Source organism: Rhineura floridana, chromosome 1 (assembly GCF_030035675.1).
Source record: "Rhineura floridana isolate rRhiFlo1 chromosome 1, rRhiFlo1.hap2, whole genome shotgun sequence".
NCBI classification, from domain to species: Eukaryota; Metazoa; Chordata; class Lepidosauria; order Squamata; family Rhineuridae; genus Rhineura; species Rhineura floridana.
This window is the reverse complement of record NC_084480.1, coordinates 128886668-128898158: the sequence shown is the minus strand read 5'-3', so window position 1 is coordinate 128898158 and position 11491 is coordinate 128886668.

Sequence of the window (11491 nt, the reverse complement as noted above, 5' to 3'; positions counted from 1 at the left end):
AGCTCTCCATTCAATCAGAGGTGCTGGTTCACAATCATTAATGTGAGCACAACTTCTCACATGTAACCCATAGCCAGATATGGCATCTTGTCACCAGCAGCAACAGCATCCCAGGCACTAGCCAATAGCTACCTGTTGTCATTTTGAAAGTCATGTACAGTATATGCAGTAGCTCTAGAGCAGCCTTTCCCAACCAGTGTGCCTCCAGATGTTGTTGGACCACAATTCCCATCTTTCCTGACCATTGGCAGTGCTGGCTGAGGCTGATGGGAGTTGTGGTCCAACAACATCTGGAGGCTCACTGGTTGGGAAAGGCTGCTCTAGAGCAATAGCGGTGCTAGGATAAGGGGAGAATCTTGCTTTACCAGCTACCTCTGATTTTAAAGTGAGTGAATGCTGGGTTCCCAACAATGGTAACATATAAACTGGTGGAAACGTGTACGCATCCTACAACTACCCACTGAAAGATAGAGCACAGATCTAGGCAAACATTCTCCCATTTGCTAGGTTTTTATAGCTCTTCATACCTTAAATACTTACATGGCATTTTTCAGAGTTCCTGAATGTATGTACGCAGGCAGGGTGCATACAAGTTGTACTTGTGTAGCCTCTGTTCTGCTCAATGCATAGAAGGTGGGGGCATGAACAGCAGGGAGTAATCCATGTGTTGAGTCTTTATGGATCTGAAAGGGTCAACAGGCCTCATGTGCATGGAGTTTCTAATGTGATACCTTGTTTTGCATTCTTGAAGTAGGACATCACCAAGAAAACTGCTCCACCTGCATTTTCTGGAAGGGTATGTTAGAAGTTAATTTTAATCAGAATGAAGTCAAAATGTTTATATGCCCCTCCTTTGCAAGTTGGCTGGTATTATCATCCAAGACCCACTGAATACAACAGACATGATTCTAGCATTTTGGGAATAAGCTGAAATCCATTATTATTATTATTCATTAATATATATGCTGCTCAATGGCAAAATAGGCTTCTAAGCAGTTTAACAGGTTACTAAGTAGTTTATTGCGACAAGTGCTGTTCCTAAAATGCTTCTTCCTAGCTGTTCTCATCAACTGTGAGTATAGCAGCAAAGGAGGGTAAAGGAGCTCCCACAATCAGGGCAACTGATTCATCCCAGGGAAGATGAAGCTGCCATGGGCAAACAACACTCTCACCCTCGCAACCTTTGCTAAAAGCAAATGTTTAGTTGATCAATCCCTAAAACCAATCCCTGAGAAACATTTTGATCAACTAAAATTTTGCTGCTGATTAATCTACAGGAAGTTATGTTGTAATCATTTTTGATGCAACAACATACAAAAAGCGACAGATGGCAAGCACAACCTCAGAAGCTGGGAAGGATCAGTCCATTTTTGGTTCATGTCAGTTTTGCAGCTGCTCACTCAAGACCACTCCATCCCATTCCCTCATTAATCTGTGATTATTATATTTTAACTGCATGAAAAGTCACATTTAAATATGGATTTTTGTATGTTCCTTCCAAATACACAATCTGAAATGGATTTTATCTCAAATTCTACACTTTGATACAATTGTTGAGCCAGAAACAGTTTTGCACCATCAGGAGAAATGCAAAATCCAATTGACAGCTACGTTCCAATTTGCACAACAGTCCAGGCATGGGGATTAGTCAGTCAGTGTTTTGTTGTTGTTGTTTTGTATATATGCGCACTTAACACTTTTTATTACTTCAGTATGAGTCAAGATACAGAATACATATTAATTAATCAGTTAGTATTAACATTCATAAAAACAATTTACGATTCCGAAGCATCCCTAATTAGAACAATGATTTCTTCCAACACGAGAGAAGGGGCAGAATTGCTGCTGCTGCTGCACCGACTTGCATCATCTCAAAACAAAGGTTGTTTTTGTCCAGCAGACCTTATTGCCTCGTATACAAATTTGTATTGCGCAACTTCTGGGTCGTGTTCAGGTCTGGTGCCAGATCCCATGGAGAAGGAAGGCAAGACGTTGCAAGAGCTATAAAGCATCTGCTTTACATCCAGAAGGTCCCAGTTTCAATCCCTGGCACCTCCAGGTCAGGCTAAGAGAGACTGCTTGTCTGAAATCCCAGCCAGCTCCTTCCAGGCTGTGTATACAGTACTGAGCTAGAATGGTTTGACTCAGTGTATGACATGTCTTAATGTTCCTCTGTTCACAGATACCTGCAAGCGAGCAACTTGCTCCAACAACACTTGAGAGCAGACGAAGCCCTTTTAAGCTCCTGCTTTCAGACAGCCTCTCCCAGGCTCTGCCCTTTTGTGGCTAACGCTAGATTCTTAAAGGGCCACCCCTCTGGCCTAAAGATGGGGACTGCTTCTCCATTCCCTACCTTCGCGCCTGGTGTGCTCCCTACACCACTGGACCAGTGAGGTCCTGGGGGAGCATTTGGTGGCTCAGGGGACGGTGCTTGGGAAGGTCCAGGCTCTGCCCCTACAGATATAGGAGGTTCTTCCACGGAGCCATGTTCCTCCACCTCAGGCTCAGTGATGACTTGATCTCCAGCAGCAGCCTCAGCTCCCTGGCACCTGGTCTGGCTCCTTAGCTAGAAGACTGCTGCCTCTGAGTCTTGATTGCTGCTGGACTCGTTTTTGCCTATTTGTCTGAAAAATGTACATATGTATTTATAGTTTTTGCTCTATGTTGCTTCATGTCACACAGGCCTCAAAGCCGTTTGCTAACAAAACCATCAAAATATAACATACCAAACAAAATCATTCATTACAATTTCACACCATTTAAACACAGCATGTGTGAGAGCCAAGCGGGAGAAAAAACAGTCAGCCTTCAAACACTTTAAAGGACAAATAGGTCTTCACCAATTCTGGCCCACTTGCATTGGCTGCCTGTATGTTTCTGAGCTCAATTCAAGGTGCTGATTTTGACCTATAAAGCCTTACACGGCTTGGGACCACAATACCTGATGGAACGCCTCTCCCGATATGAACCCACCCGTACACTATGTTCAAGATCAAAGGCCCTCCTCCGGATGCCTACTCTGAGGAAAGCTCAGAGGGTGGCAACAAGGGAGAGGGTCCTCTCAGTGGTGGCCCTCAAATTATGGAATGATTTCTTTGATGAGGTGCGCCTGGCGCCAACACTGGTATCTTTTCAGAGCCAGGTCAAGACTTTCCTCTTCTCCCAGACATTTTAGCATGTGTTTTAAATTGTTTTTATATTGTTTTAAATTTTAAAATTGTGTTTTAAATTGTTTTTAAAATATGTGTTTTAAATTGTATATTTGTTTTAATGTTTTTGATTGCTGTAAACTGCCCAGAGAGCTTCGGCTATGGGTATACAGGTGCAATAAATAAATAATAAAATAAATAAATTATGAAATACTATTCATGTTGCAGCCATTCATGCTTCCAAGGAAATGGAATTGCTGCATAACTGGAGAGCCATTACAGAAAAGGCCTTCTGGATCCCTGCACAATAGTGGGGCCTATACTAATCCCTGCACTAATAGGGCACCCAAAATAATGTATGTTTAATTGACAAAGGCTGCAATCCTAAACCCACTTACCTTCAGAGCTTGGAAAAGTTACTTTTTGAACTACAGCTCCCATCAGCCCAATCCAGTGGCCATGCTGGCTGGGGCTGATGGGAGTTGTAGTTTAAAAAGTTAACTTTTCCAAGCTCTGCTTACCTTGGAGTAAGCCCCACTGAATTTGATAAGATTGACTTCTGAGTAGATATGGTTAGGACTGCACAATAAAACTAACCGGGTGACAGCCCTGCTTGATTTCTAATCCTCAATTAATGGGCCCTCCCTCCACACACTTCTGCACCCATCATGTCAACAGCCATTTCACACACATTAAAATATTTAAGAGATTTGGAACACTGAAATCCGGTTAGTGGATATTCTGTAGACTTATTCCCCCTTGAAATGATAACTGTTTTGTATGAGCTTATATAAGAAACTAAGTGTGGAATAAACACTGCACTAGCCAGTCTGAGGCACAATTCATTTTAGACCAATAGATAAGCCTGAACAGGGAATCACAACACAAGTAGAGGTTATGTGGAGGTATGCATGCTGCCCTCGCCCCCAGCATGCTCCCCCCAGTTGTTCCATCCCAGACCTTCCTGTGTTGAGTGTAATAGTTTGAAGGGGGCTTCTAAATACATCTGTCCAAATGTGCTTAGAGGCCCCCTTCAGACCGCCCCGCTCCATGTGGAAATGTTAAGAGTGGAGCATGCAAAGCTGGCATGCATTTAAACTTTGGGGATGGTGTTAGACATGTACGTGTAAAGCCCCACATGCATGTATACCTGCTAGGAACTCAAATGCCACCCCTGAGAGTGTAGCAGACCCTTTTGCTTGAATGAAACCCGCATGTCACTCTTACATGTATAATGTATATAACCTTGCCCTTAACCCCAATAAGCACACAAAGAATAAAATACTGTATAGGTTGGTTTATTGAAAGAGGAAACAAGAAAAAGATAGCATTTTCAATTACAATTAACACAAGCAGCATCTAGCTTAACCCAATCATTCATTCTCTAGCACAGTGTTTCTCATCCGGTGTGCCTCCAGATGTTGTTGGACCACAGTTCCCATCTTTCCTGACCATTGGAAATGCTGGTTGAGGCTGATGGGAGTTGTGGTCCAACAACATCTGGAGGCACACTGGTTGAGAAACACTGTGAGTCTAGCATTATACATAGCATAAGACAGAGACCCTAATTCAAAGTGTACCAAGTCATACAGAGAAAAAGAGAGAGAAACTCAAGAGTTTAGGGTGAATATACTTTTCCTGAAGAATGCAACAAGATTCTAGGTCAGAACGGAACTTCTGTATCTAGCTTGTGAGCCAAAGCTCTGCCTTTATTGTAACCATCACCAGATACAAAAGATCCTACCCTTCCTTAGTTTTCGTGTTTCTGTGTAGCCCCGATGTTGTTTCTAGGGTGTGTTGTGTAGAGTGAGGAAGTTGGAGTCCCGAGAAGTGTTGCTGACTCCCCAAAAATATTAGGTTTGAATATATGTTGAACCTTCATTGGACTGAATGTAAATGTGTGTGTGTGTGTGTGCTAGTGAGTGATTTGGTACATGAAAGAGTTTCCTGACTGTTGATCGTTCTACCTGTCCAAAGTTAAACCTTTACTTGCAGCCTCTGGAGAAACTGTACGTGTAAATTAAAATGAAACCTCTTATGTGGGTTTCGATGACTCTTGCTTTACCCTGGGCATAGACCATTGTTTAGTTCAAGGGATTATTCCTGAGCAAATCTGGAATTGTGAACTTTCCTTATTACGTGTTGGTATGTGTTTTCCTGAGATCATCAAGCCAGTTCTGGCCATCCTGAAACTTGGAGTCAATGTAAGGCCCATATTATAGAGCTCACCCAAACCATTGTTGTGCACCACCCCAATCTTCAAGCAGTGAGAGGTCTCCAGGGGTCCCTGCACTTACCCAGGGTTTGGTTTCATTGGAAAGAAGGTCAGTGGAGTCTGTGGTGTCTTTATGAAATATGGTTAACTTATTTACACACATTCCAACCTGAGCTTAAGATGGAGGAGTTCAAAGCATCAACAATCCAACAGATCTTTCTTTTCCATCAGGCTTACAGGAGGCACGCTAAAGCCATTGTGCAGAGAGCCAGCCTCTGCCTGCCTCCAGCTCCCAGCCTTTCCTCTGACTCAACTCAAAACTCAAGCCCCTCTTAGGCCCAGTAGGGCAGGGGCTCTCCTGAAGAGTTTCAATAACAATCTCCCTGGGCTAGTTAATGGGCATTTGATAGGCCCATTAACTCACCTGGCCACTCTGTCAGACTAACAAAGGGAACTCATCTGACCAGCAGAGTGGGTTTCTCACCTGCAGGTGCAGAGTTCCAAATCAGAGGCTGGAAAGGGACTTACAGAAATCATCTATCTCAACCCTAAACCCATAACACTACACACTCTTATGCTCTGATCCACTGAGATGAATTTGAGAGTAAAAACCCTGTTTTATGCACACCTCCTTACAATGGGGTCAGCATGCACTTGCCACACTCTCTACTTACGTTGGGATTTCCTGTGCAGTGCAGTGTAGAGGTTAGTGGGGGGCTGGGAATGCTGTGGCACTCCAGATGTTGGACTCTAATATCCACCATCCCCAGACAGAATGGTCAATAATCAGGGATGATGGGAGTTGTAGTTCAACAACATCTGGAGGGCCCCAGGGTCCCCCAGCCTTGGGTTAGTGTGTTGGTCTAGGACCTAGGAGACCAGGGTTCAGATCCCTTGCTTGGCAATGAACTTCCCTAGGTAGCCTTGAGCCAGTCATGATCTGTCAGCCTAATCTACCTCATAGGGTTTACTGTGAGGATAAACAGGGCAAGGGGACAAACCATGCATGCCACCTTGCACTATTAGGAGGAAAGGTGGGATATAAATGTTATAATGGGGCGGGAGCCCCCAAAGTGCTGTAGTGTCCGTCATATGCTGCTTGTTTTGATTTTAAATCTATTGTAGCAGTTTGGTTTCCATTTTAGAGCATGTCTCAGCCTATTTTTAGGACAGTGTTAAAGTCAGGCAGTGTGTAATGTTAAATATACACAATTTCATTAAACGAACATAGCAGGAAAACGTTTTCCCATACGAAGGACGGCAGCCCCATGTGTCTGCTGCTAGCTCCTGCAGGCATTCAACAAAACACCTTTGTTGCACAGTTGACTTGCTTAATTGTGCAAAACAAAATCTGGTCAGAAACCTGTTCAAAAATGGTCAGTAAAAATTACAGAGCGCGCCAGTGTGTTGGGGCTGCAGAGATGCCAAGCTGCAATATCCTCTTTAATCTATAGGTGGGGCTGTTGTTGCATTATTTGCGGCCAAGGCTGGCAGCATGATAATAGAGCATGCAAGTTTATAGGAGAGCTGGAAATGAATTTACCTAATAAAAATAATATGGGAAAGGAAACAAATGTAGTCAGAGCCTTTTTACAGAAAAGTGTATGAAATTATGGGGGTGGGGGGGGAACACAGGCAATACCATCTTCTTGTATCATTATCTCTGCAATATCCTTCCATGCACCATGTGGCTGCTTCGGAAATGGTCTGGAAAGTTACTCTCTCGGGAAAGGTGTGTTAGAGTAACTAAGCAAGGGCTCCTCCAGACAACACTGAACCTTCATCCTGAATTGCTTCCACAAAGGTTACATGGAGGTTAAGTTCCCTCTGGTCTTTTTTGAGCTTTCCTCCTGATTTGTTTTAAGTTATACGAAAATAAGCATTCATCTGGGTTTGCTTCCCCACTGTTTAAACATCTTCCCGTTACTCATTTATTCATCCCATTCTTTTCTATCCATGTCCCTGTCACTTTCCTAACTACAAAAGGTCCAGTTCTTCTTCTTTCTTTTTAAGGTGGATGAGTTGTGCTAGGCTGACAGAGTATTTTAATAACACAAACCAAACTTTTATGGTATGCCCTTGAATCCCTCCCACAAAACACTGTCAGTCACCCCAATAGAGTCGCTGCTTTTTTCAAAGGCCCAGCTGGGGATTCTTCATTTATAATGTCCGGGTCACAATGAATGAATGAATAAAACTTTATTTTTATCCCGCCCTTTTTCCAAACTGGAACTCAGTGTGGCTTACAAATAAAACTACATGTAGTTAAAAACATACAAAAATATACAATTAAGATACCATTAAACTATATGCAACCTAGGGTCACAACTAGCATTTACAGTGTAACGGGCAAAGTTCTGGGGCTATTGAGTTAGAGAAGGCTGTGTCGACCACCCTATATGGCAAGCTTTGCATCTAAAACCATCCTGTATTGAACAATTCCTTAAAAAAAGAAAAAGCACAGAGCGAGGAGGAGAGAAACAGGCTTTCTGATTACAAGGTTATTTTAACATCTACTTACAATTCACATTTCAGCATCTATTTGCTTTCTGTCTGATTTCAACATCATCTGTCCCTTTGGTGCATGATGATTGAATGTATAGCTAGGAAACATGCTGTGTCATTAGCAGAATTTTTGTTCCCTGATTTGTCAGCAGGAAGATTATTCTACTTACCCATCCCACCACATGCACACACGCACACACGCAACCTTTAAGCAAACCAGGCTCCTTGTATTTACTACACATTAGCATAAAAAGCTGCCAAATACTAAGTCAGATCATTGTCTATCTTGCCCAGAACTCTCAACTCCAGCCTTTCCCACCCTGGTGTCTCTAGGTGACTTTAAGGCTTGTTCCAGGGATGAAAGGATCTGTCAATTTCAGTTCTCTCCCTCTCTCATTTTTCCAATCTTAAATTCAGTTCTCCATATTTCTGCAATAGTTTGAGATTTTTTTTAAACTCCTCTGGAAAATTCTGCAGCATTTTAGTGGATTTCTCCACGCTAATTTTTGCAGAGCTTGGCAAAGTTACTTTTTTGAACTACAACTCCCATCAGCCCAATCCAGTGGCCATGCTGGCTGGGGCTGATTGTAGTTCAAAAAAGCAACTTTTCCAAGCTCTGGATTTTTGTATGCCATTTTGACTAACGTACACATTTTTGCAAAAAACTCCTAATATAATGCATTTTTATATGTTAGTTTTACTAATATATTCATTTTTATATACATTTTCCTCTAATAGATGCATTTTTATAAACATTGGTTGGAGAACTGCATTGCAAAATCTGGATAAGTTCAGGTTTTGAAGGATGATTGTGTTTCAGTTCTCATATTGTTTTGGAAATTCAGCTTGAAATGCAAACTGAATTGAATTTCTCCCCCATCCCCAGCTTGTCCACACTTTACAACGAGCACAGGTGCAAAATGTCTCTACACTTGTACAAGTGTTTGTGTGAAAGAGTGTACACTTGTTGATTTGTACAGCTCAACTGTGATGTACCCAGGTACCCTGACTGTACTCTCATCGAACGTTTCCTGTGAATAACTGCATGAGCGTACAGTTAAACTATTTGTGTATGTGGGTGCACAGCTTGAACACTCAAATGTAACATGTGAACACCCCTCAAACTGGGTTCAATCCAGCATTTTCATAACAATACATTCCTCTTTCAATGATTTCACCCTTCATCACAGACTCTCTCCACCACCTGTCTATATCACATCCATGCAACACCTTCACTTCACGCAACTGACAAAGCAGGCTGTTGTCTGTGCAAACTTAAGTCACACTAACTTTACTGGCTTTCTTTCTTTCTTTCTTTCTTTCTTTCTTTCTTTCTTTCTTTCTTTCTTTCTTTCTTTCTTTCTTTACTTATTTATTTATATCCTGCCCTTCTTCCTAGAAGGAACCCAGGGCAGCATCACAAGAATCTTTTGTTGCTGATTTTCTCTAAAATTGTCTAAAAGTCTTTCTCTAAAATTAAGATAATTTCACCAGTCAATTCTCCTTTCAATTCCCCTTTCTCCTCCTTTCCTTTGACCTGAGATCCCCACACCCTGAGATTGGGACTAACCCTAGTGAAGTTCATCAGGCACACGACTTCATTTCAGGCACAGAAGGAACTCGGGGTAGGGGGTGACGTCAGCCCCAGTGACTGGCAGGCAGTGTGGAGCCTCTGGCTTGGCCAGGCCTGGTTTATATACTTAGAGTCCAGTCACTTGCTCTTGCTTGGTCGAGCAGACAGCGTCGTCTGCCACATTCCAGGTTCGGAAAGTGATGGGGAAATGCACTGAAAAGTGTGGAATTAACAAATGGTTCATGGGACGTTATAAATACCTCACAAGGAAATCAGGATGGATGCAGGAGGAATGCTCAGTGAGGGCTCAATATAATCTAAGCTCTGCATCAGCTTTGTGCAAGCAAATCAGGATTTATGATCAAGAAGCAGGTTGTCTGAAGTCCGAAGTCTGAGGATGATTTTCCAGAGCCCTAGCCTGGTCCTCACAGTGTGCTTGAACTCAAGCTCAGCCATGTCTTCCCCAAAGTTTCTCCTTACTTTGAAAAATCCCTTTGATTTCAGTAACAAACACCTCAGCCTTACACAGGAATTCCCGCCCTCCTCCATCCACACAAGTACCCTGGTACTGCTGGTGTGGTCATGCAAATCCGCCTCACACAGTAAGTGAAAGCCTAGCAGGAAACAGCCACACACCACTATCATTCACTCTGAAGCTGGAGTTTGCTGCTGAGAACAGGCATCAAAGCTGTTTTAAGTCAGTTTGTTCAAATGTTATCCTCTGTGTGATGTCCATAGCACACAAAAAGACGAAGCCACCCTGCTGCACTGGCAGAAGGAGAGCGAGTGTCTAAGGTTACAGTTGAAAGGAAAACTCCGAGGTTGTCAGGAGCTTGAAGCCCGTGGTTCATCTGTTCATTGCCAGTTAACCCTCCCAGTGCTGTCTGATCATTTCAATCGATCAGGTGCCATTAGAGATTTTGGTGAGGGTGGGGACAAGATTCTAGGCAGAGTTAAAAAGCCCATATATTTTGTAGAAGAGAAGGGAATGTCAAGCGCTTTCTTTTTTTGGACATTTGGTCTCAACTTGGGTCTGCTCTTAAATGTTGGTGCCTAGACAAGGATGTGGTCAAACTGGCAAGGCCAAGGTTTCATTGAGAAGGCAAAGCAAGGCAAGGCACCAGGTATTGTTTGCTACTACTTATAATGCTGCGTTGCTCAGAGCGATACGTTAGTCCTGAGGCCAGGGCTTTATAAGCCTAGGTGAGCCAGGATTGGCCTGCCGGATCAGCTGATAATTACCACAGCCTAAGTGGTGCCCTTGTACTGCAGTACAAAAGTCATCCAGGCTGGCAGCAGGAGAGGCAGAGTGCTGGTGGTGCAGGAGGTAAGGCACTGATCCTGCCTGCAGAGTACCCCGATTCGAGGCACCCCTCCCTCTGCACCTTATACCCTTGCAATAACTACAGTATCACTTGCTCAAGCTTGAAGATCTGCAGCTCAGACATTTGCTCCTCTTCCATCAGGGCTGCTGGGACATTATCACCCCAGTCCAGATTCCTCATGGTTGTGGGGGAATATGTGATTCCAAAGAATGAATAACTTTCTACATCCTCTAGAGTGGCCATCGGCCAGATAGGCGATGAAGAAATTAAATTTATTTATTAATTTATTATTATTTTAAAGACCCGAGGTCCACTTCTTTCCTACAGTCTAGGCAAGTTGTCGAGGGCACTAGGACACCCTTCTGTGCTACTTGCCAGCCCTTCACTGTCATCTTCACTTTACAGCAAAGCTATTTGTGCTTTTGGCATAGTATTTTGTTGTTGTTACATGCCTTCAAGTCAATTTCGACTTATGGCAACCGTATGAATCAGCGACCTACAATAGCATCTGTTTTAAACCACCCTGTTCAGATCTTGTAAGTTCAGGTCTGTGGCTTCCTTTATGGAATCAATCCATCTCTTGTTTGGTATTGCTCTTTTTCTACTCCCTTCTGTTTTTCCCAGCATTATTGTCTTCATATGTTACATTTCTTGCTTGACAATTTCTAACTTTCCCTGGTTCGTGCTTCTCACATTCCATGTTCCTACTGTATACAGAGAGCCA